The following is a 23,973-nucleotide window of genomic DNA, read 5'->3' on the forward strand; positions in this document are numbered from 1 at the left end:
GTCTCTCACTCTCCCTGTGATATTTCTGTCTCTCACTCTCCCTGTGATATTTGTGTCTCTCACTCTCCCTGTGATATTTCAGTCTCTCACTCTCCCTGTGATATTTGTGTCTCTCACTCTCCCTGTGATATTTGTGTCTCTCACTCTCCCTGTGATATTTGTGTCTCTCACTCTCCCTGTGATATTTGTGTCTCTCACTCTCCCTGTGATATTTGTGTCTCTCACTCTCCCTGTGATATTTCTGTCTCTCACTCTCCCTGTGATATTTGTGTCTCTCACTCTCCCTGTGATGTTTGTGTCTCTCACTCTCCCTGTGATATTTCTGTCTCTCACTCTCCCTGTGATATTTGTGTCTCTCACTCTCCCTGTGATATTTCTGTCTCTCACTCTCCCTGTGATATTTGTGTCTCTCACTCTCCCTCTGATATTTGTGTCTCTCACTCTCCCTGTGATATTTCTGTCTCTCACTCTCCCTGTGATATTTGTGTCTCTCACTCTCCCTGTGATATTTCTGTCTCTCACTCTCCCTGTGATATTTGTGTCTCTCACTCTCCCTGTGATATTTGTGTCTCTCACTCTCCCTGTGATATTTCTGTCTCTCACTCTGCCTGTGATATTTCTGTCTCTCACTCTCCCTGTGATATTTGTGTCTCTCACTCTCCCTGTGATATTTCTGTCTCTCACTCTCCCTGTGATATTTCTGTCTCTCACTCTCCCTGTGATATTTCTGTCTCTCACTCTCCCTGTGATATTTCTGACTCTCACTCTCCCTGTGATATTTCTGTCTCTCACTCTCCCTGTGATATTTCTGTCTCTCACTCTCCCTGTGATATTTCTGTCTCTCACTCTCCCTGTGATATTTCTGTCTCTCACTCTCCCTGTGATATTTTTGTCTCTCACTCTCCCTGTGATATTTGTGCCTCTCACTCTCCCTTTGATACGTCTGTCTCTCACTCTCTCTGATATTTTTGTCTCTCACTCTCCCTGTGATATTTTTGTCTCTCACTCTCCCTGTGATATTTCTGTCTCTCACTCTCCCTGTGATATTTCTGTCTCTCACTCTCCCTGTGATATTTGTGTCTCTCACTCTCTCTGATATTTGTGTCTCTCACTCTCCCTGAGATATTTGTGCCTCTCACTCTCCCTGTGATATTTCTGTCTCTCACTCTCCCTGTGATATTTCTGTCTCTCACTCTCCCTGTGATATTTCTGTCTCTCACTCTCCCTGTGATATTTGTGTCTCTCACTCTCCCTGTGATATTTCTGTCTCTCACTCTCCCTGTGATATTTGTGTCTCTCACTCTCCCTGTGATATTTCTGTCTCTCACTCTCCGTGTGATTTTTGTGTCTCTCACTCTCCCTGTGATATTTGTGTCTCTCACTCTCCCTGTGATATTTGTGTCTCTCACTCTCCCTGTGATATTTCTGTCTCTCACTCACTCTGATATTTCTGTCTCTCACTCTCCCTGTGATATTTCTGTCTCTCACTCTCCCTGTGATATTTCTGTCTCTCACTCTCCCTGTGATATTTCTGTCTCTCACTCTCCCTGTGATATTTCTGTCTCTCACTCTCCCTGTGATATTTGTGTCTCTCACTCTCCCTGTGATATTTCTGTCTCTCACTCTCCCTGTGATATTTCTGTCTCTCACTCTCCCTGTGATATTTGTATCTCTCACTCTCCCTGTGATATTTGTGTCTCTCACTCTCCCTGTGATATTTGTCTCTCTCACTCTCCCTGTGATATTTGTGTCTCTCACTCTCCCTCTGATATTTCTGTCTCTCACTCTCCCTGTGATATTTCTGTCTCTCACTCTCCCTGTGATATTTGTGTCTCTCACTCTCCCTGTGATATTTGTCTCTCTCACTCTCCCTGTGATATTTGTGTCTCTCACTCTCCCTCTGATATTTCTGTCTCTCACTCTCCCTGTGATATTTGTGTCTCTCACTCTCACTGTGATATTTGTGTCTCTCACTCTCCCTCTGATATTTGTGTCTCTCACTCTCCCTGTGATATTTGTGTCTCTCACTCTCCCTCTGATATTTCTGTCTGTCACTCTCCCTGTGATATTTGTGTCTCTCACTCTCCCTGTGATATTTCTGTCTCTCACTCTCCCTGTGATATTTCTGTCTCTCACTCTCCCTGTGATATTTGTGTCTCTCACTCTCCCTGTGATATTTCTGTCTCTCACTCTCCCTCTGATATTTGTGTCTCTCACTCTCCCTGTGATATTTCTGTCTCTCACTCTCCCTCTGATATTTGTGTCTCTCACTCTCCCTGTGATATTTGTGTCTCTCACTCTCCCTGTGATATTTGTGTCTCTCACTCTCCCTGTGATATTTCTGTCTCTCACTCTCCCTCTGATATTTGTGTCTCTCCCTCTCCCTCTGATATTTGTGTCTCTCACTCTCCCTGTGATATTTGTGTCTCTCACTCTCCCTGTGATATTTGTGTCTCTCCCTCTCCCTCTGATATTTGTGTCTCTCACTCTCCCTGTGATATTTCTGTCTCTCACTCTCACTCTGATATTTCTGTCTCTCACTCTCCCTCTGATATTTGTGTCTCTCCCTCTCCCTCTGATATTTGTGTCTCTCACTCTCCCTGTGATATTTGTGTCTCTCACTCTCCCTGTGATATTTGTGTCTCTCACTCTTCCTGTGATATTTGTGTCTCTCACTCTCCCTGTGATATTTGTGTCTCTCACTCTCACTCTGATATTTGTGTCTCTCACTCTCCCTGTGATATTTGTGTCTCTCACTCTCCCTGTGATATTTGTGTCTCTCACTCTCACTGTGATATTTGTGTCTCTCACTCTCCCTGTGATATTTGTGTCTCTCACTCTCCCTGTGATATTTGTGTCTCTCACTCTCACTCTGATATTTGTGTCTCTCACTCTCCCTGTGATATTTGTGTCTCTCACTCTCCCTGTGATATTTGTGTCTCTCACTCTCACTCTGATATTTGTGTCTCTCACTCTCCCTGTGATATTTGTGTCTCTCACTCTCCCTGTGATATTTGTGTCTCTCACTCTCACTCTGATATTTCTGTCTCTCACTCTCCCTGTGATATTTGTGTCTCTCACTCTCCCTGTGATATTTGTGTCTCTCACTCTCCCTGTGATATTTCTGTCTCTCACTCTCCCTGTGATATTTCTGTCTCTCACTCTCCCCCTGATATTTCTGTCTCTCACTCTCCCTGTGATATTTCTGTCTCTCACTCTCCCCCTGATATTTCTGTCTCTCACTCTCCCTGTGATATTTGTTTCTCTCACTCTCCCTGTGATATTTCTGTCTCTCACTCTCCCTCTGATATTTGTGTCTCTCACTCTCCCTCTGATATTTGTGTCTCTCACTCTCCCTGTGATATTTGTGTCTCTCACTCTCCCTGTGATATTTGTGTCTCTCACTCTCCCTGTGATATTTGTGTCTCTCACTCTCCCTGTGATATTTGTGTCTCTCACTCTCACTGTGATATTTGTGTCTCTCACTCTCCCTGTGATATTTGTGTCTCTCACTCTCACTCTGATATTTGTGTCTCTCACTCTCCCTGTGATATTTGTGTCTCTCACTCTCCCTGTGATATTTGTGTCTCTCACTCTCACTCTGATATTTGTGTCTCTCACTCTCCCTGTGATATTTGTGTCTCTCACTCTCACTCTGATATTTCTGTCTCTCACTCTCCCTGTGATATTTGTGTCTCTCACTCTCCCTGTGATATTTGTGTCTCTCACTCTCCCTGTGATATTTCTGTCTCTCACTCTCCCTGTGATATTTCTGTCTCTCACTCTCCCCCTGATATTTCTGTCTCTCACTCTCCCTGTGATATTTCTGTCTCTCACTCTCCCCCTGATATTTCTGTCTCTCACTCTCCCTGTGATATTTGTTTCTCTCACTCTCCCTGTGATATTTCTGTCTCTCACTCTCCCTCTGATATTTGTGTCTCTCACTCTCCCTCTGATATTTGTGTCTCTCACTCTCCCTGTGATATTTGTGTCTCTCACTCTCCCTCTGATATTTGTGTCTCTCACTCTCCCTGTGATATTTGTGTCTCTCACTCTCCCTGTGATATTTGTGTCTCTCACTCTCCCTCTGATATTTGTGTCTCTCACTCTCCCTGTGATATTTCTGTCTCTCACTCTCCCTGTGATATTTGTGTCTCTCACTCTCCCTCTGATATTTGTGTCTCTCACTCTCCCTCTGATATTTGTGTCTCTCACTCTCCCTGTGATATTTCTGTCTCTCACTCTCCCCCTGATATTTCTGTCTCTCACTCTCCCTGTGATATTTGTGTCTCTCACTCTCCCTGTGATATTTCTGTCTCTCACTCTCCCTGTGATATTTGTGTCTCTCACTCTCCCTGTGATATTTCTGTCTCTCACTCTCCCTGTGATATTTCTGTCTCTCACTCTCCCTGTGATATTTGTGTCTCTCACTCTTCCTGTGATATTTGTGTCTCTCACTCTCCCTGTGATATTTGTGTCTCTCACTCTCACTCTGATATTTGTGTCTCTCACTCTCCCTGTGATATTTGTGTCTCTCACTCTCACTCTGATATTTCTGTCTCTCACTCTCCCTGTGATATTTGTGTCTCTCACTCTCCCTGTGATATTTCTGTCTCTCACTCTCCCTCTGATATTTGTGTCTCTCACTCTCCCTGTGATATTTCAGTCTCTCACTCTCCCTGTGATATTTGTGTCTCTCACTCTCCCTGTGATATTTCTGTCTCTCACTCTCCCTCTGATATTTCTGTCTCTCACTCTCCCTCTGATATTTGTGTCTCTCACTCTCCCTGTGATATTTCTGTCTCTCACTCTCCCTGTGATATTTGTGTCTCTCACTCTCCCTCTGATATTTGTGTCTCTCACTCTCCCTGTGATATTTGTGTCTCTCACTCTCCCTGTGATATTTCTGTCTCTCACTCTCCCTGTGATATTTGTTTCTCTCACTCTCCCTGTGATATTTGTGTCTCTCACTCTCCCTCTGATATTTCTGTCCCTCACTCTCCCTGTGATATTTGTGTCTCTCACTCTCCCTCTGATATTTCTGTCTCTCACTCTCCCTGTGTTATTTGTGTCTCTCACTCTCCCTGTGATATTTCTGTCTCTCACTCTCCCTCTGATATTTGTGTCTCTTCCTCTCCCTCTGATATTTCTGTCTCTCACTCTCCCTATGATATTTGTGTCTCTTCCTCTCCCTCTGATATTTGTGTCTCTCACTCTCCCTGTGATATTTGTTTCTCTCACTCTCCCTGTGATATTTGTTTCTCTCACTCTTCCTGTGATATTTCTGTCTCTCACTCTCCCTCTGATATTTCTGTCTCTCACTCTTCCTGTGATATTTCTGTCTCTCACTCTCCCTGTGATATTTCTGTCTCTCACTCTTCCTGTGATATTTCTGTCTCTCACTCTCCCTGTGATATTTGTTTCTCTCACTCTCCCTCTGATATTTGTTTCTCTCACTCTTCCTGTGATATTTCTGTCTCTCACTCTCCCTCTGATATTTGTGTCTCTCACTCTCCCTCTGATATTTGTGTCTCTCACTCTCCCTGTGATATTTGTGTCTCTCACTCTCCCTGTGATATATGTGTCTCTCACTCTCCCTGTGATATTTCTGTCTCTCACTCTCCCTGTGATATTTCTGTCTCTCACTCTCACTGTGATATTTCTGTCTCTCACTCTCCCTGTGATATTTCTGTCTCTCACTCTCCCTGTGATATTTGTGTCCATCACTCTCCCTGTGATATTTTTGTCTCTCACTCTATCTGTGATATTTGTGTCTCTCACTCTCCCTTTGATATTTCTGTCTCTCACTCTCCCTGTGATATTTGTGTCACTCACTCTCCCTGTGATATTTCAGTCTCTCACTCTCCCTGTGATATTTTTGTCTCTCACTCTCCCTGTGATATTTCTGTCTCTCACTCTCCCTGTGATATTTGTGTCTCTCACTCTCCCTGTGATATTTCTGTCTCTCACTCTCCCTGTGATATTTCTGTCTCTCACTCTCCCTGTGATATTTCAGTCTCTCACTCTCCCTGTGATATTTCTGTCTCTCACTCTCCCTGTGATATTTCTGTCTCTCACTCTCCCTGTGATATTTCAGTCTCTCACTCTCCCTGTGATATTTCTGTCTCTCACTCTCCCTGTGATATTTCAGTCTCTCACTCTCCCTGTGATATTTCTGTCTCTCACTCTCCCTGTGATATTTGTGTCTCTCACTCTCCCTCTGATATTTCTGTCTCTCACTCTCCCTGTGATATTTGTGACTCTCACTCTCCCTGTGATATTTGTGTCTCTCACTCTCCCTCTGATATTTCTGTCTCTCACTCTCCCTCTGATATTTGTGACTCTCACTCTCCCTCTGATATTTGTGACTCTCACTCTCCCTGTGATATTTGTGTCTCTCACTCTCCCTGTGATATTTGTGTCTCTCACTCTCCCTGTGATATTTGTGTCTCTCACTCTCCCTCTGATATTTCAGTCTCTCACTCTCCCTGTGATATTTCAGTCTCTCTCTCTCCCTGTGATATTTCTGTCTCTCACTCTCCCTCTGATATTTGTGTCTCTCACTCTCCCTGTGATATTTCAGTCTCTCACTCTCCCTGTGATATTTCAGTCTCTCACTCTCCCTGTGATATTTCAGTCTCTCACTCTCCCTGTGATATTTCTGTCTCTCACTCTCCCTTTGATATTTGTTTCTCTCACTCTCCCTGTGATATTTCAGTCTCTCACTCTCCCTGTGATATTTCAGTCTCTCACTCTCCCTCTGATATTTGTGACTCTCACTCTCCCTGTGATATTTGTGACTCTCACTCTCCCTGTGATATTTGTGTCTCTCACTCTCCCTCTGATATTTGTGTCTCTCACTCTCCCTGTGATATTTCTGTCTCTCACTCTCCCTGTGATGTTTGTGTCTCTCACTCTCCCTGTGATATTTCTGTCTCTCACTCTCCCTGTGATATTTGTGTCTCTCACTCTCCCTGTGATATTTCTGTCTCTCACTCTCCCTGTGATATTTGTGACTCTCACTCTCCCTGTGATATTTGTGTCTCTCACTCTCCCTGTGATATTTCTGTCTCTCACTCTCCCTGTGATATTTCTGTCTTTCACTCTCCCTGTGATATTTTTGTCTATCACTCTCCCTGTGATATTTCTGTCTCTCACTCTCCCTGTGATATTTCAGTCTCTCACTCTCCCTGTGATATTTGTGTCTCTCACTCTCCCTTTGATATTTGTGACTCTCACTCTCCCTGTGATATTTCTGTCTCTCACTCTCCCTGTGATATTTTTGTCTATCACTCTCCCTGTGATATTTCTGTCTCTCACTCTCCCTGTGATATTTCAGTCTCTCACTCTCCCTGTGATATTTGTGTCTCTCACTCTCCCTTTGATATTTGTGACTCTCACTCTCCCTGTGATATTTCTGTCTCTCACTCTCCCTCTGATATTTGTGACTCTCCCTCTCCCTCTGATATTTGTGTCTCTCACTCTCCCTCTGATATTTCTGTCTCTCACTCTCCCTGTGATATTTGTGTCTCTCACTCTCCCTGTGATATTTGTGTCTCTCACTCTCCCTGTGATATTTCTGTCTCTCACTCTCCCTGTGATATTTGTGTCTCTCACTCTCCCTGTGATATTTGTGTCTCTCACTCTCCCTCTGATATTTCTGACTCTCACTCTCCCTCTGATATTTGTGACTCTCACTCTCCCTGCGATATTTGTGTCTCTCACTCTCCCTGTGATATTTGTGTCTCTCACTCTCCCTCTGATATTTCAGTCTCTCACTCTCCCTGTGATATTTCAGTCTCTCTCTCTCCCTGTGATATTTCTGTCTCTCACTCTCCCTTTGATATTTGTGTCTCTCACTCTTCCTGTGATATTTCTGTCTCTCACTCTCCCTGTGATATTTCAGTCTCTCACTCTCCCTGTGATATTTCAGTCTCTCACTCTCCCTGTGATACTTGTGTCTCTCACTCTCCCTCTGATATTTGTGTCTCTCACTCTCCCTGTGATATTTCAGTCTCTCACTCTACCTGTGATATTTCTGTCTCTCACTCTCCCTGTGATATTTGTGTCTCTCACTCTCCCTTTGATATTTGTTTCTCTCACTCTCCCTGTGATATTTCAGTCTCTCACTCTCCCTGTGATATTTCAGTCTCTCACTCTCCCTCTGATATTTGTGTCTCTCACTCTCCCTGTGATGTTTGTGTCTCTCACTCTCCCTGTGATATTTCTGTCTCTCACTCTCCCTCTGATATTTCAGTCTCTCACTCTCCCTGTGATATTTCAGTCTCTCTCTCTCCCTGTGATATTTCTGTCTCTCACTCTCCCTTTGATATTTGTGTCTCTCACTCTTCCTGTGATATTTCTGTCTCTCACTCTCCCTGTGATATTTCAGTCTCTCACTCTCCCTGTGATATTTCAGTCTCTCACTCTCCCTGTGATACTTGTGTCTCTCACTCTCCCTCTGATATTTGTGTCTCTCACTCTCCCTGTGATATTTCAGTCTCTCACTCTACCTGTGATATTTCTGTCTCTCACTCTCCCTGTGATATTTGTGTCTCTCACTCTCCCTTTGATATTTGTTTCTCTCACTCTCCCTGTGATATTTCAGTCTCTCACTCTCCCTGTGATATTTCAGTCTCTCACTCTCCCTCTGATATTTGTGTCTCTCACTCTCCCTGTGATATTTGTGTCTCTCACTCTCCCTGTGATATTTCTGTCTCTCACTCTCCCTGTGATGTTTGTGTCTCTCACTCTCCCTTTGATATTTGTTTCTCTCACTCTCCCTGTGATATTTGTGTCTCTCACTCACCCTCTGATATTTGTGTCTCTCACTCTCCCTGTGATATTTGTGACTCTCACTCTCCCTGTGATATTTGTGTCTCTCACTCACCCTCTGATATTTGTGTCTCTCACTCTCCCTGTGATATTTGTGTCTCTCACTCACCCTCTGATATTTGTGTCTCTCACTCTCCCTGTGATATTTGTGACTCTCACTCTCCCTGTGATATTTCTGTCTCTCACTCTCCCTGTGATATTTCTGTCTCTCACTCTCCCTGTGATGTTTGTGTCTCTCACTCTCCCTGTGATGTTTGTGTCTCTCACTCTCCCTGTGATATTTGTGTCTCTCACTCTCCCTGTGATATTTCAGTCTCTCACTCTCCCTGTGATATTTCAGTCTCTCACTCTCCCTCTGATATTTGTGTCTCTCACTCTCCCTGTGATATTTGTGTCTCTCACTCTCCCTGTGATATTTCTGTCTCTCACTCTCCCTGTGATGTTTGTGTCTCTCACTCTCCCTTTGATATTTGTTTCTCTCACTCTCCCTGTGATATTTCTGTCTCTCACTCACCCTCTGATATTTGTGTCTCTCACTCTCCCTGTGATATTTGTGACTCTCACTCTCCCTGTGATATTTGTGTCTCTCACTCACCCTCTGATATTTGTGTCTCTCACTCTCCCTGTGATATTTGTGTCTCTCACTCACCCTCTGATATTTGTGTCTCTCACTCTCCCTGTGATATTTGTGACTCTCACTCTCCCTGTGATATTTCTGTCTCTCACTCTCCCTGTGATATTTCTGTCTCTCACTCTCCCTGTGATGTTTGTGTCTCTCACTCTCCCTGTGATGTTTGTGTCTCTCACTCTCCCTGTGATATTTGTGTCTCTCACTCTCCCTCTGATATTTGTGACTCTCCCTCTCCCTCTGATATTTCTGTCTCTCACTCTCCCTGTGATATTTGTGTCTCTCACTCTCCCTGTGATGTTTGTGTCCCTCACTCTCCCTCTGATATTTGTGTCTCTCACTCTCCCTCTGATATTTGTGTCTCTCACTCTCCCTCTGATATTTGTGACTCTCCCTCTCCCTCTGATATTTCTGTCTCTCACTCTCCCTGTGATATTTGTGTCTCTCACTCTCCCTGTGATATTTGTGTCTCTCACTCTCCCTCTGATATTTCTGTCTCTCACTCTCCCTGTGATATTTGTGTCTCTCACTCTCCCTGTGATATTTGAGTCTCTCACTCTCCCTCTGATATTTGTGTCTCTCACTCTCCCTGTGATATTTGTGTCTCTCACTCTCCCTCTGATATTTGTGACTCTCCCTCTCCCTCTGATATTTGTGTCTCTCACTCTCCCTGTGATATTTGTGTCTCTCACTCTCCCTCTGATATTTCTGTCTCTCACTCTCCCTCTGATATTTGTGTCTCTCACTCTCCCTGTGATATTTCAGTCTCTCTCTCTCCCTGTGATATTTCTGTCTCTCACTCTCCCTTTGATATTTGTTTCTCTCACTCTCCCTGTGATATTTCTGTCTCTCACTCTCCCTGTGATATTTGTGTCTCTCACTCACCCTCTGATATTTGTGTCTCTCACTCTCCCTGTGATATTTGTGACTCTCACTCTCCCTGTGATATTTGTGACTCTCACTCTCCCTGTGATATTTCTGTCTCTCACTCTCCCTGTGATATTTCTGTCTCTCACTCTCCCTGTGATGTTTGTGTCTCTCACTCTCCCTGTGATATTTCTGTCTCTCACTCTCCCTGTGATATTTCTGTCTCTCACTCTCCCTGTGATGTTTGTGCCTCTCACTCTCCCTGTGATATTTGTGTCTCTCACTCTCCCTGTGATATTTCTGTCTCTCACTCTCCCTGTGATATTTGTGTCTCTCACTCTCCCTGTGATATTTCTGTCTCTCACTCTCCCTGTGATGTTTGTGTCTCTCACTCTCCCTGTTATATTTGTGTCTCTCACTCTCACTGTGATATTTCTGTCTCTCACTCTCCCTGTGATATTTGTGTCTCTCACTCTCCCTGTGATATTTGTGTCTCTCACTCTCCCTGTGATGTTTGTGTCTCTCACTCTCCCTGTGATATTTCTGTCTCTCACTCTCCCTGTGATATTTGTGTCTCTCACTCTCCCTGTGATGTTTGTGTCTCTCACTCTCCCTGTTATATTTGTGTCTCTCACTCTCCCTCTGATATTTGTGACTCTCCCTCTCCCTCTGATATTTCTGTCTCTCACTCTCCCTGTGATATTTCAGTCTCTCACTCTCCCTGTGATATTTGTGACTCTCACTCTCCCTGTGATATTTGTGTCTCTCACTCTCCCTCTGATATTTCTGTCTCTCACTCTCCCTGTGATATTTGTGTCTCTCACTCTCCCTCTGATATTTGTGTCTCTCACTCTCCCTGTGATATTTGTGTCTCTCACTCTCCCTGTGATATTTCTGTCTCTCACTCTCCCTGTGATGTTTGTGTCTCTCACTCTCCCTTTGATATTTATTTCTCTCACTCTCCCTGTGATATTTCAGTCTCTCACTCACCCTCTGATATTTGTGTCTCTCACTCTCCCTGTGATATTTGTGACTCTCACTCTCCCTGTGATATTTCTGTCTCTCACTCTCCCTGTGATATTTGTGACTCTCACTCTCCCTGTGATATTTGTGTCTCTCACTCTCCCTGTGATATTTGTGTCTCTCACTCTCCCTGTGATATTTGTGTCTCTCACTCTCCCTGTGATATTTGTGACTCTCACTCTCCCTGTGATATTTGTGTCTCTCACTCTCCCTGTGATATTTGTGTCTCTCACTCTCCCTGTGATATTTCTGTCTCTCACTCTCCCTGTGATATTTCTGTCTCTCACTCTCCCTGTGATGTTTGTGTCTCTCACTCTCCCTGTGATGTTTGTGTCTCTCACTCTCCCTGTGATATTTCAGTCTCTCACTCTCCCTGTGATATTTCAGTCTCTCACTCTCCCTGTGATATTTCAGTCTCTCACTCTCCCTGTGATATTTGTGTCTCTCACTCTCCCTCTGATATTTGTGTCTCTCACTCTCCCTGTGATATTTCAGTCTCTCACTCTCCCTGTGATATTTCAGTCTCTCACTCTCCCTGTGATATTTGTGCCTCTCACTCTCCCTGTGATATTTCTGTCTCTCACTCTCCCTGTGATATTTGTGCCTCTCACTCTCCCTGTGATATTTCTGTCTCTCACTCTCCCTGTGATATTTCAGTCTCTCACTCTCCCTGTGATATTTGTGCCTCTCACTCTCCCTGTGATATTTCTGTCTCTCACTCTCCCTGTGATATTTGTGACTCTCACTCTCCCTGTGATATTTGTGACTCTCACTCTCCCTGTGATATTCGTGTCTCTCACTCTCCCTGTGATTTCTGTCTCTCTCTAACCCCCCTTTTTATCTTTCTGTCCCAATACTCTGGCTGTTTACAATCTTGTTCCACCAATTTTTTATTCTCTCTATTTTTATCCATTTGTTGGGACTGGTCTTGGTTCTGACACCTGAACAAACTGCTCCTCGTTCTTTCCCCTCACACTGTGTGAATGTCACACCACTCAGCAGGCATTAAATCACAGGCATTGCCTTGCGATCAGGGCCTCCCTTTCATTCTGACATCCAGCTGCTCATTGAAGGCTTCTTTTGAAATCCAGGATCCCCGCTGACCCCTGATATCCCTGGCTCTCTCTCTCTCTCGCTCTCTTCAATGTGAGGCTTGATGCTGTGCGTTGAATACTGACGAGCTGTTCACGATTTGTGAAAGCCAGGCAGGGCTGCCTTGTGAATGTGAATGCGCCCTCCCTCTCTCTCTCTCTCTGTGTGTCATCCTCTCTCTCCCTCTCTGCCATTCAGCTCCCCCTCCCCTCCTTCTCGCCTCTCCCCTTCGCTGTCTGCAGCCCGGCTGCCTAATCAGACTTTAGAAGCCAGCCTGAGCCTCGAGGAATCCTTATCAGCTGGAGCCATCCCTGTGCAAGGCGTTTGTGTGTGTGTGTGTGTGTGTCAGTGTGAGTGTGTGTGTGTTTGTGTGCATGAGTGTGTGAGTGTATCTTGGTTTATAGATGACCAGGACGGAGTTTGTGAGCTGCGGATCCCTGCGTCCTGCCTGTGTTTAACCCGGGCTGCAACACACATGCACCTCGGCAGCTGTGATATGTGTGGAGTACAATTCAGACGCACCGTTCTCCGAGCCCCGGGCGGCTGTCTGCCTTTTTAATTCCAATGTCTCGGCGACTATGACAGTTTGGGGGAAATCGCTTGCCCCACTGCTGCGATCGTTCCTCATCCCTCTGGAATTGGGATCTGTGAAACGCAGGCGATCGCCCCATTGCAATCCAGGGAAACAGCTGAGGCGAGCTCCAGCCTGCAGTCGGTGAGAGAGAGAAAAAAACCCCCCAGCCAGAAATAGCCTCCCACCGAGCGACGGATGCAAAAGGGAGAGAGAGGGGGCCGTGCTGTCATTGGGGTGCTGCGGCCCGGCTGATAGAGATGGCCTTTTCGCTCGCTGGGCCTGAGGTTCGTCCCCGGCTCTGAGATTTCAAAAACCCCCCCCTCCCTCCCTCCCTCCCTCCCTCCCAGCGACTTGGAGCTTTTCACGAAGAGGGGGCTCGATTGAAGAGTTTTTTTTTTTGGGGGGAGGGGGGTGGGTGGGAGTTGGCGAGCCCAGAAGATGCGAGAGCAGGGCCCCGGACAAAAGCCGAGCCTGAGTGTGCAGGCCCCCGATCACTCGGACTGATGATTGCTCCCCCTCTTCTCTGGATTGCCAGGGAGCAATTGAATTCTGAAGATGCCTTTTTTTCGTTGCTCTCCCGCTCTTGGCGGGGGGAGATTCTGACGGGCTGAAGACTTTGGCGGCGGGGGGGGTTATTATTCATCTGTCTCTCAGATTGTAACGCTCGGGTCTTTCTGGTGAAGAGGAGGGAGAGGCTTCGCATCCATCGAGAGAGAGAGAAAGGGCACGGCCTCATTCATTCAGTAAGTGCTGGCTCCTTCTTTGATTTTTGTCCTTGTTGTTTTTTTTTTTCTGATGTCGGTGTTTCAGGCCCTTTTCCTCAGTGTTGGATGGCGAGGGGCCCAGAGTGAAGCCCACCCCTGCCCACACCGAGCAGCCTCTCATTGTAACACCTCCCACCATTGAGAAAGGAAAGCATTGCCAAGATTTAAAAATAGATTTTTGTTTCTGGTTCTGAGCCGTGTTTGTGCTGAAGATGAGAGTTTTGCTCACTTCAGTGGATGGTTCTGTCTCTCTCCAGCTGATGGGAGCTGACAGGGGCCGTGTGGGTGTGAGAGGGGCCACAGGGCAGTCTGGAGGGGCTGTGATCAGAGCCCAGGCTGATACTGGCCCTGAGCAACAGCCTGTCTCCAGATGATCAATGGACCTTAATTAATACACTCATACACACTCTCTCACACTCTCTCACACTCTCTCACACTCTCTCACACTCTCACACACACACACTCACACACACACTCACACACACACTCACACACACACTCTCTCACACACTCACACACACACTCACACACACTCACACTCACACACACACTCACACACACACACTCTCACACTCACTCACACTCTCACACACAGACACACACTCTCCCATACACACTCTTACACACTCACACACTCAAACTCACACACACACTCTCACACACACACACTCAAACACACTCAAACTCACACACACACTCACACACACTCTCTCACACACACTCTCACACACACACTCACACACATACACACTCTCACACACATACACACAGACACACACTCTCCCACACACACACACACACTCTCACACACACACACTCTCACACACTCACACACTCAAACACACTCAAACTCACACACACACTCACACACACACTCACACACACTCTCTCACACACACTCTCACACACACACTCACACACATACACACTCACACACACACACACACACACACACACAGACACAGACACACACTCTCCCACACACACATACACACTCTCACACACACACACACTCTCACACACACACACACTCTCACACACATACACACTCTCACACACTCACACACTCAAACACACTCAAACTCACACACACACTCACACACACTCTCACACACACACTCACACACAAACACTCACACACTCACACACACACACACACTCTCACACACACACTCTCCCCCACACTCTCACAAACACTCACACGCAGTCACTCTCACACACACACTCTCTCACACACACTCACACAATCACACTCATACACACACACTCCCACATTCTCACAAACATTCACACACACACACTCACACACACGCTCACACTCTCTCACACTCACACACACGCTCACACTCTCTCACAAACATACACACGCTCACACACTCTCCCACACTCTCACAAACACACTCACACACACACACACTCACTCACTCACTCACTCACTCACACACACACACACACACACTCTCAAAAACACTCACACACACACTCACACACTCTCAAAAACACTCACACACACACTCACACACTCTCACAAACACACACACACACTCACACACTCAGACACATACTCACAGACACAAACACACACACACACTTTCACACACTCACAAACACATACACACACACTCACGCATGCACACTCCCTCTCACAACACACTCACACACACTCTCACAAACACTCACACACTCACACACTTACACACTCACACACTTACACACTTACACACACACACACTCTCACAAACACACACGCACAGACACATACACACTCCCACACTCTCACAAACACACACACACTCACACACACTCTCACAAACACACAAACACACACACACACTTTCACATACACATTCACATAAACACACTCACACAAACACACTCACACACACTCTCTCAAACACACACACTCACAAACAAACTCACATACACTCTCACAAACCTGACACAAACCTCTCTCACACACACACTAACACACACACACACTCACACTCACAAACACGCTCACACACACATGACACACACACACACACAAAGACTCACACACACAGTCGTACACACACACTCACAAACACACACACACACTCTCACATACACTCACAAACATACACACTCACACACGAAACACATACTCGCACACACGGACTCGCACACACAGTTATACGCACTCACACTCACACTCACACAAATTCATACTCATACACACAGACGCACACACAAATTTAGAATCATATACACACACACACACACACACACACACACGGCTCACAGGCATCCATCACTAGTGTCTTTCACTCACTCTGACTCTCTGTGTGAGCTTTGAGCTGGGGCCTGCTGGAGTAGGGTTGCCAACCCTCCTGGATTGGCCAGGAGTCTCCAGGAATTGAAGGTTAATCTCCAGCTCGCTGCTGCGAGCAACATGGGACTAAAAATCATCGGGGCAACAAATAAATGGTGTGTGTTTTTCGTTTTTTGTTTATTTGTTGTAAAAATATCGGAGACGGGAAAGAAAAGGCTGTTTGACTGAGAGTCAAGAATCATCCAATCGGGTAACAGAGATGCCGTTGGCTTTCCCGATTGGCCGAGGGAAGGTGGAGCATCGCGAGGATGGACGTGTCAAGCGACCAATGGCGGGAGTGTGGGGGTGGGGCAGCCGGGGGGCTGGACGTCATGTGACAAAACCTCCAGGAATACATTCAACCAGAGTTGGCAACTCTTTGCTCAAGGCCTCCAGCTCTGGGTTGGGGCCTGCCGGAGGCTTGGAGCTCCGCGTGGGGCACGTTAGTTTATTCGACAAACTTTGAGCCATTTTTTCAAAAGTGCCAAGTTTCAATTGATCGCGGAGCTTCTTGAGTCAATAAATCACCGCGGAGACGAAAGATTGTGGCTGGGGCTTGAACCGATCCCGTTCGTGGAGCGGGGGCTGGGTGCGGGTGGCAGAGAATGGGGCAAGTGCAGGATTGGCACCTGATTTACACTCCGACGACTCCAATCAAATGTAAACTCAGACGGGGTCGGAGAGTCGCAGCGTCTGATGTGACCCCGCCAAATCCCCCGGGGGAGGGAGAGAGAGAGAGGGGGGTTCGGTGAACATCGGAGCTGATAATATAACGTATTTATCAGGGATCTCAATAACTATCTGGTAAACGTGCTTCGAGCTCAGTCACCAATCCATTTGGCTACCTGCTCCACTCAGAGCTGTGCCACCAATCACAAGGAGAGCTTTGAGGAGTGAATACTCTCCAAAGCCCATCGGTCTGCCATTGGCGGCCGTGTCTTCAGCTGCCAAGGCCCGAAGCTCTGGAATTCCCTCCTTAAACCTCTCGACCCCACTCTCCTCCTTTAAGACGCTCCCTAAAGTCGACCTCTTTGACCGAGCTGTCCCAATATCTCCTCGTGTAGCTTGGTGTTACCACTTGTTTGATAATCGCTCCTGTCAAGAGCCTTGGGCTGTTTCGCGACATGAAGCAGAAGTACAGACGGGGACTGTGAACTGTAGATTGTCACCAGGCAGTGTGAAAATGAGATTGTAATATCTCTCCGCCTGATCGTCAGCAATGAAACACCACAGAGTTTTCACTCCGCAAAGCTCTCCTTGTGATTGGTGGAGCTGCTCAGAGTGGAGCACATGGATCGTTGACTGAGCTCGAAACACGTTTCCATTCCATGTGACTCACCATCGCTTTCTCATTCGTTGTCCCAGCACATCCTCCAAAGCTCACCAACCGTTATTGTCTGAATGTATTTCCTGTTTATCCCATTATTCCTGGAATGGCATCTCTCTCTCCAATGATCCCATTGTATTTACTCTCTCCAATGATCCCAGTGTATTTACTCTCTCCAATGATCCCAGTGTATTTACTCTCTCCAATGATCCCAGTGTATTTTCTCTCTCCACTGATCCCAGTGTATTTAGTCTCTCCAGTGATCCCATTGCATTTACTCTCTCCAATGATCTCAGTGTATTTACTCTCTCCAATGATCCCAGTGTATTTACTCTCTCCAATGATCCCAGTGTATTTTCTCTCTCCACTGATCCCAGTGTATTTAGTCTCTCCAGTGATCCCATTGCATTTACTCTCTCCAATGATCTCAGTGTATTTACTCTCACCAATGATCCCAGTGTATTTACTCTCTCCAATGATCCCAGTGTATTTACTCACTGCAATGATCCCAGTGTATTTACTCTCTCCAATGATCCCAGTGTATTTACTCTCTCCAATGATCCCAGTGTATTTACTCTCTCCAATGATCCCAGTTTATTTACTCTCTCCAATGATCCCAGTGCATTTACTCTCTCCAATGATCCCAGTGCATTTACTCTCTCCAATGATCCCAGTGTATTTACTCTCTCCAATGATCCCAGTGTATTTACACTCTCCAATGATCCCAGTGTATTTGCTCTCTCCAATAATCCCAGTGTATTTACTCTCTCTGATGATCCCAGTGCATTTACGCTCTCCAATGATCCCAGTAAATTTACTCTCTCCAATGATCCCAGTGTATTTACTCTCTCCGATGGTCCCAGTGTATTTACTCTCTCCGATGATCCCAGTGCATTTACACTCTCCGATGATCCCAGTTTATTTCGTCTCTCCCACTGATCACAGTGTATTTTCTCTCTCCAATGTTCCCAGTGTATTTACTCTCTCCACTGATCCCAGTGTATTTAGTCTCTCCAATGATCCCAGTGTATTTACTCTCTCCGATGATCCCAGTGCATTTACTCTCTCCAATGATCCCAGTATATTTACTCTCTCAAATGATCCCAGTGTATTTACTCACTGCAATGATCCCAGTGTATTTACTCCCTCCAATGATCCCAGTGTATTTACTCTCTCCAATGATCCCAGTGTATTTACTCTCTCCAATGATCCCAGTTGATTTACTCTCTCCAATGATCCCAGTGTATTTACTCTCTCCAATGATCCCAGTGTATTTACTCTCTCCAATGATCCCAGTGTATTTACACTCTCCAATGATCCCAGTGTATTTGCTCTCTCCAATGATTCCAGTGAAAATACTCTCTCCAATGATCACAGTGTATTTACTCTCTCCGATGATCCCAGTTTATTTAATCTCTCGAATGATCCCAGTGTATTTTCTCTCTCCAATGATCCCAGTGTATTTACTCTCTCCAATGATCCCAGTGTATTTACTCTCTCCAATGATCCCAGTGTATTTAATCTCTCCGATGGTCCCAGTGTATTTACTCTCTCCTCTGATTCCTGTGTATGAATTCTCTCCAATCATCCCAGTGTATTTACTCTCTCCGATGATCCCAGATTATTTTACTCTCCTACTGATCGCAGTGTATTTTCTCTCTCCAATGATCCCAGTGTATTTACTCTCTCCACTGATCCCAGTGTATTTAGTCTCTCCAGTGATCCCATTGTATGTACTCTCTCCAGTGATCCCATTGTATTTACTCTCTCCAATGATCCCAGTGTATTTACTGTCTCAAATCATCCCAGTATATTTACACTCTCCAATGATCCCAGTGTATTTACTCTCTCCAATAATCCCAGTATATTTACTCACTGCAATGATCCCAGTGTATTTTCTATCTCCAATGATCCCATTGTATTTACAATCTCCAATGATCCCAGTGTATTTTCTCTCTCCAATGATCCCAGTGTATTTACTCTCTCCAATGATCCCAGTGCATTTACTCTCTCCAATGATTCCAGTGCATTTTCTCTCTCCAATGATCCCAGTGTATTTACTCTCTCCAATGATCCCAGTGTATTTACTCTCTCCACTGATCCCAGTGTATTTACACTCTCCAATGATCCCATTGTATTTACTCTCTCCAATGATCCCAGTGTATTTACTCTCTCCAATGATCTCAGTGCATTTTCTCTCACCAATGATCCCAGTGTATTTACTCTCTCCACTGATCCCAGTGTATTTAGTTTCTCGAATGATCCCATTGTATTTACACTATCCAATGATCCCATTGTATTTGCACTCTCCAATGATCCCAGTGTATTTACTCTCTCCGATGATCCCAGTTTATTTAGTCTCTCCTACTGTTCGCAGTGTATTTTCTCTCTCCAATGATCCCAGTGTATTTACTCTCTCCACTGATCCCAGTGTATTTAGTCTCTCCAGTGATCCCATTGTATGTACTCTCTCCAGTGATCCCATTGTATTTACTCTCTCCAATGATCCCAGTGTATTTACTGTCTCAAATCATCCCAGTATATTTACACTCTCCAATGATCCCAGTGTATTTACTCTCTCCAATAATCCCAGTATATTTACTCACTGCAATGATCCCAGTGTATTTTCTATCTCCAATGATCCCATTGTATTTACAATCTCCAATGATCCCAGTGCATTTTCTCTCTCCAATGATCCCAGTGTATTTACTCTCTCCAATGATCCCAGTGCATTTACTCTCTCCAATGATTCCAGTGCATTTTCTCTCTCCAATGATCCCAGTGTATTTACTCTCTCCAATGATCCCAGTGTATTTACTCTCTCCACTGATCCCAGTGTATTTACACTCTCCAATGATCCCATTGTATTTACTCTCTCCAATGATCCCAGTGTATTTACTCTCTCCAATGATCTCAGTGCATTTTCTCTCACCAATGATCCCAGTGTATTTACTCTCTCCACTGATCCCAGTGTATTTAGTTTCTCGAATGATCCCATTGTATTTACACTATCCAATGATCCCATTGTATTTGCACTCTCCAATGATCCCAATGTATTTACTCTCGCCAATGATTCCAGTGTATTTGCTCTCTCCAATGATCCCAGTGTATTTATTCTCTGGAATGATCCCAGTTTCTTGACTCTCTCCAATGATCCCAGTTTATTTACTCTCTCAGATGATCCCAGTGTATTTTCTCTCTCCAATGTTCCCAGTTTCATTACTCTCGCCAATGTTCGCAATCTGTTTTATCTCTGCAATGATCCCAATCGGTATACTCACTCTGATGATCCCGTTGTATTTACTCTCTCAAAAGATCCCAGTATATTTACTGTCTCTGACAACCCCTGTGTATTTAATATGTACAACGATCCCATCGAATTTACTCTTGCAGACTGATGACAGTGTATTTATTTACTCCAATGATCCCAGTGTATTTACCCTCTCCAATGATCCCAGTGTATTTACTCTCTCCAATGATCCCAGTGTATTTACTCTCTCCAATGATCCCAGTGTATTTAATCTCTCCAATGATCCCAGTGTATTTACTCTCTCCAATGATCTCAGGGTATTTACTCTATCCAATGATCTCAGTGTATTTACTCTCTCCAATGATCCCAGTGCATTTACTCTCTCCAATGATCTCAGTGTATTTACTCTCTCCAATGATCCCAGTTTATTTACTCTCTCCAATGATCCCAGTGTATTTACGCTCTCCAATGATCCCAGTGTATTGACTCTCTCCAATGATCCCAGTGTATTGACTCTCTCCAATGATCCCAGTGTATTGACTCTCTCCAATGATCTCAGTGTATTTACTCTCTCCAATGATCCCAGTTTATTTACTCTCTCCAATGATCCCAGTTTATTTACTCTCTCCAATGATCCCAGTGTATTGACTCTCTCTGATGATCCCAGTGCATTTACTCTCTCCAATGATCCCAGTGCATTTACTCTCTCCGATGATCCAAGTTTATTTAGTCTCTCCCACTGATCACAGTGTATTTCATCTCTCCAATGTTCCCAGTGTATTTACTCTCTCCAATGATCCCAGTGTATTTACTGTCTCAAATCATCCCAGTATATTTACTCTCTCCAATGATCCCAGTGTATTTACTCACTGCAAATATCCCAGTGTATTTATTCTCTCCAGTGATCCCAGTGTATTTACTCTCTCCAGTGATCCCAGTGTATTTACTCTCTCCAATGATCCCAGTTTACTTACTCTCCCCAATGATCCCAGTTTATTTACTCTCTCCACTGATTCCTGTGTATTTATTCTCTCCAATGATCCCAGTGTATTTTCTCCCTCCAATGATCCCATTGTATTTAGTCTCTCCAGGGATCCCAGTGTATTTTCTCTCTCCAATGATCCCAGTGTATTTACTCTCTCCAATGATCCCAGTGTATTTACTCTCTCCAATGTTCCCAGTGTATTTACTCTCTCCACTGATCCCAGTGTATTTAGTCTCTCCAATGATCCCATTGTATTTACTCTCTCCAATGATCTCAGTGTATTTACTGTCTCAAATCATCCCAGTATATTTACTCTCTCAAATGATCCCAGTGTATTTACTCTCTCCAATGATCTCAGTGTATTTACTCTCACCAATGATCCCAGTGTATTTACTCTCTCCAATGATACCAGTGCATTTACTCACTGCAATGATCCCAGTGTATTTACTCTCTCCAATGATCCCAGTGTATTTACTCTCTCCAATGATCCCAGTGTATTTACTCTCTCCAATGATCCCAGTTTATTTACTCTCTCCAATGATACCAGTGTATTTACTCTCTCCAATGATCCCAGTGTATTTACTCTCTCCAATGATCCCAGTGTATTTACACTCTCCAATGATCCCAGTGTATTTGCTCTCTCCAATCATCCCAGTGTATTTACTCTCTCTGATGATCCCAGTGCATTTACTCTCTCCAATGATCCCAGTGAATTTACTCTCTCCAATGATCCCAGTGTATTTACTCTCTCCGATGGTCCCAGTGTATTTGCTCTCTCCGATGATCCCAGCGCATTTACTCTCTCCGATGATCCCAGTTTATTTAGTCTCTCCCACTGATCACAGTGTATTTTCTCTCTCCAATGTTCCCAGTGTATTTACTCTCTCCACTGATCCCAGTGTATTTAGTCTCTCCAGTGATCCCATTGTATTTAATCTCTCCAATGATCCCAGTGTATTTACTCTCTCCAATGATCCCAGTGTATTTACTCTCTCCAATGATCCCAGTGTATTTACACTCTCCAATGATCCCAGTTTATTTACTCTCTCCGATGATCCCAGTTTATTTAATCTCTCGAATGATCCCAATGTATTTTATCTCTCCAATGATCCCAGTGTATTTACTCTCTCCAATGATCCCAGTGTCTTTACTCTCTCCGATGGTCCCAGTGTATTTACTCTCTCCAATGATCCCAGTGCATTTATTCTCTCCGATGATCCCTGTTTATTTAGTCTCTCCCACTGATCACAGTGTATTTTCTTTCTCCAATGTTCCCAGTGTATTTACTCTCTCCACTGATCCCAGTGTATTTAGTTTCTCCAGTGATCCCATTGTATTTACTCTCTCCAATGATCCCAGTGTATTTACTCACTGCAATGATCCCAGTGTATTTACTCACTGCAATGATCCCAGTGTATTTACTCTCTCCAGTGATCCCAGTGTATTTACTCTCTCCAATGATCCCAGTGTATTTACTCACTGCAATGATCCCAGTGTATTTACTCACTGCAATGATCCCAGTGTATTTACTCTCTCCACTGATTCCTGTGTATTAATTCTCTACAATCATCCCAGTGTATTTACTCCCTCCGATGATCCCAGTTTATTTAGTCTCTCCTACTGATCACAGTGTATTTTCTCTCTCCAATGATCCCAGTGTATTTACTCTCTCCACTGATCCCAGTGTATTTAGTCTCTCCAGTGATCCCATTTTATGTACTCACTCCAGTGATCCCATTGTATTTACTCTCTCCAATGATCCCAGTGTATTTACTGTCTCAAATCATCCCAGTATATTTACTCTCTCCAATTATCTCAGTGTATTTGCTCTCTCCACTGATCCCATTGTATTTACACTCTCCAATGATCCCAGTGTATTTACTCTCTCCAATAATCCCAGTATATTTACTCACTGCAATGATCCCAGTGTATTTTCTATCTCCAATGATCCCATTGTATTTACAATCTCCAATGATCCCAGTGTATTTTCTCTCTCCAATGATCCCAGTGTATTTACACTCTCCAATGATCCCATTGTATTTACTCTCTCCAATGATCCCAGTGTATTTACTCTCTCCAATGATCTCAGTGCATTATCTCTCTCCAATGATCCCAGTGTATTTACTCTCTCCACTGATCCCAGTGCATTTAGTCTCTCCAATGATCCCATTTTATTTACACTCTCCAATGATCCCATTGTATTTGCACTCTCCAATGATCCCAGTGTATTTAATCACTGCAATGATCCCAGTGTATTTACTCCCTCCAGTGATCCCAATGTATTTACTCTCGCCAA

The 23,973-nt window shown here is 44.7% G+C and overlaps 1 protein-coding gene across 1 annotated transcript in view; it reads left to right on the forward strand.

Annotated features, from left to right (window-relative positions):
* Window positions 1-12,734: 12,734 nt before the first annotated feature.
* LOC137306119 (glutamate receptor ionotropic, kainate 5-like) overlaps window positions 12,735-23,973 on the forward strand; it is a gene marked incomplete at its 3' end in the record, with an annotated part of 564,706 nt that continues 553,467 nt past the window's right edge. The window contains exon 1 of the mRNA XM_067975180.1: window positions 12,735-13,762. The remainder of the gene's footprint in view (window positions 13,763-23,973) is intronic.

Source organism: Heptranchias perlo, chromosome 42, assembly GCF_035084215.1.
Source record: "Heptranchias perlo isolate sHepPer1 chromosome 42, sHepPer1.hap1, whole genome shotgun sequence".
NCBI lineage: Eukaryota > Metazoa > Chordata > Chondrichthyes > Hexanchiformes > Hexanchidae > Heptranchias > Heptranchias perlo.